The 3371-nt window shown below is 36.8% G+C and overlaps 1 pseudogene; it reads left to right on the top strand.

Moving 5' to 3' along the window:
- Window positions 1–1214: 1214 nt before the first annotated feature.
- Window positions 1215–2656, top strand: LOC107545195 (histone deacetylase 2 pseudogene; annotated as a pseudogene).
- The last annotated feature ends 715 nt before the right edge of the window (window positions 2657–3371 follow it).

Below are 3371 nucleotides of genomic sequence, written 5' to 3'. Positions count from 1 at the left end.
TTTGCCCCAGTATTGGGTTGATGGGAATCCTCCCTCACTAGTGGGAGTGGAGTGGCTCTTGTAATATCTTCAGAAAAGGAATTTTCTAAGACTTGCATGGAAGAATGAATGTTTTTATTTGTGTGGAATTGTACCCCTCAGTTTATAAAGTCCTATTGTTTTTAAACCAGTCCTGGAAAATGTGCAGCTAAGGCAAGATCAGGACCAGTGTCCAGAGTTTTCATTCTATGATGGAGCTGTGTCCAATGTAACACTGGGTAGATTTAGTCCATTATTCCATTGGGTGGATGCAAGGGAACATGCCCCCTGCAATGAGTCCCAAGAGAGCAAGAGGGCCAAGAGTGAAAGATAACTCCCTTTGTTCAGGAGTTTAAATAGCAAATCTTCCTTTGCTTGCAGTGGCCATGCCTATTCTGGCCACTGACTTATTCCCAGATGTGACTGACAAGAAAACATCTTCCCATGTCATCCAGGCTTTACTGGGTATGTGTCTATTGTCCAGTCTCTTTCCCCAGAGATCTGTGGGGAACAAACTTGGAGAATGTTAACTGCAGCTTCCTAGCAAAGCTGTGTAAATGGCATGCCTATATTATTTAGTCTCCTCTTCACTTCTTTCCTGTTAATAATAACCAGGTTATTAATTGTATAAATCCCACTTCCAGGAATAACTTTTACTAAGAATCCTGAAACACCAATCAGAAAGAATATATGCAGCCCTATGTTCATAGCAGTGCTATTTACTATAGGTAAGATCTGGAAGCAGCCCAAGTGTCCATAAGTAGATGACTGGATAAAAAAGCTACAGTGCATTTACACAATGGAATACTAAGCAGTTGTCAAAAAGAAGGATCTACTACCCTTTGAGGCAACATGGAGGGACCCGGAGATGATTATGCTAAGCAAAAGCCAGTCAGAGAAAGACAAATTCACATGATCTCACTTATGTGTGGAATCTAATGAACAAAACAAACTGACAAACAAAACAGACATGGAGACATGCAACCATGGAACAGACTGATGAATCTCAGGAGGAAGAGAAGGCAGGAAGATATTAACCAAAGAACTTATATGCATACATGCATAACCCATGGACACAGACAGTAGTGCAGCAAAAGCCTGGGGGTGAGGAAAGTAGGAGCAAGGGAATCAATGGGGATGAAAAGGGGAACATCTGTAATACTTTCAATAATAAAGATACATTTTTAAAAAGGATGATGTATATAAAATGTTTGTTACATACAAAATGCCCAATAAATACTTCTTGTTATTATGGACAAAAAATTCAGTGTTCAATAAGACCAGATAACATGTCTGAGTATAATAAGTCGGTGCAGAGATTTAGTGTTCAGAAGATTGTCCAGTGTTTGATGGACTCTGAGTTTCGTCTGCTCTTAACTGGTGGCTCGGTTGCTGGGGCTGTGAAGTTAAACCTACAATAAACTGATGTGGCTGTTAGTTGGACTGGAGGATTACATCATGTTAAGAAATCAGAAACATCAGGATTCTGTTATGTTAATGATATGGTGCTTCATATCCTTGAATTACTAAAGAATCATCAGAGAGTCTTATATACTGATACTGATGTCCACCATGGTGATGGGGTTCCAGAAGCTTTTCATACAACAGATTGTGTAGCTACTGTTTCAATTCTAGAACGGGAAACTAGAGGGATATTGGTACAGAGAAAGGCAAATACTATGCTACCAATTTTTCAATGAGAGTTGATATAAATGATGAGTCGTATGGGCAGATATTTGTGTCTATTCTCTCTAAAGTGATGGATATGTATCAGCCTAGTGCTGTAGAGTTATAGTGTGATGCAGAATCACTATTTGGTGATAAACTTGGTTGTTTCAGTTTGATAATCAAATGTGTAGAAGTTGAAAATCTTTCAATTTACCATTACTGATGCTTTGAGAATGTGGATACACAATTCATAATGTTGCTCAATGTTTAACATATGAGACTACAGTTGCCCTTGATTGTGACATTCTCAATGAATTGCCATATAATGGTTACTTTTAGTATTTTGGACTATACTTTAAAATGCATATTGGTCTTTCAAACATGACAAAACTGAACACTCCAGAACATACAGAAAATATAAAACAGCATTTATTTGAAAATTTACAAATATTGCCTCATGCACCTGGTGTCCAAATGCAAGCTATTCCAGACGATGCTGTCCATGAAGACAGTGGGGATGAAGAAGGAGGAGATCTTGACAAGATAATTTCTGTTCGAGAATCAGACAAATGAATGACTGGTGATGAAGAATTCTCAGATTCAGAGGATCTGAAGAGCAAGGGGGTCTTAAGAATGTGGCTGATCCTAAGAAAGGGTGGATGGGAAGAGATTAGCCAAAGAATTTATATGCATGTATGCATGACCCATGGACACAGACAACAGAGGGGTGAAGGCCTGCGGGGGGGAAGGGCAGTGCAGTTTAGGGTAGAAGGGGTCAATGGGGGGAAAAAGAGGACATCTGTAATACTTTCAACTGTAAAGATAAAATTTTAAAGAAAGAAAGGAACAAAGAAAGCTAGAATCAAGGAAGACAAGAAGGAAACAAGACAAAAAAGCAGATGCTAAGGAAGAAGATAAACCCAAGGACAATAGCGGTGAAAAAGTGGATACCAAAGGAGCCAAGACATAACAGCCCAGCATTCCTTGAATTTGAGCTTCTCATCAACTTCAGAAAACATAAAATAAAAAGAGAGAGAGAGAAAATATTAGGAAGAAAATTTTTTTATCTTTGAAGGCTTCTGGCTTCATTTTATACTACTTTGCCATAGACTATATTTATTTTGAAACTCTTTTTTGTTTTTGTTTTTTGTTTTGTAGCAAGTTTAGTATGAGTTTTCTAATTATGAAGCAAAAATGTTTGTTCTCCACTATGCTTTATATAAGAGTTATTAAAATTGATGTATTATGTCAAAAACCTGATCTATTAAAGAAGTAATTGGCTTTTCTGAGTTTTTTCCATCTTTTATAATTATCTTTATTAAAAAATTGTACTTAGAAAGAAAGAAGTTTATTTTTTAAGAAGTTCTACAAAACACCTAGAAAACCATGCATTCTCACTTCTCTTTCTTTTTTATTATTAAATTTATTGGGATGGCATTGGTTAATAAGCTTATATAGGTTTCAATTGTATGTTTCTCTGATACATGATTTGTATGTCGACCACCTAAAATCAAATCATCTTCCATCACCATATATTTAAGCCACTTTACCTTTTACTGTCACGTTACTCCTTTTTCCTCTGGTAACCACCATAGTGTTGTCTGTGTCTATGAGTTTTTGTTTGTTTTTCTTTTTTTCCTTTGTTGCTTTCAGTTTTATATCCCACATTGAGTGAAATCATATGG

The sequence above is a fragment of the Miniopterus natalensis genome, chromosome 2, assembly GCF_054644295.1.
Source record: "Miniopterus natalensis isolate mMinNat1 chromosome 2, mMinNat1.hap1, whole genome shotgun sequence".
NCBI lineage: Eukaryota > Metazoa > Chordata > Mammalia > Chiroptera > Miniopteridae > Miniopterus > Miniopterus natalensis.
The sequence above is the reverse complement of the archived record's forward strand: the minus strand, read 5'-3'. Positions and strand labels throughout refer to the sequence as shown.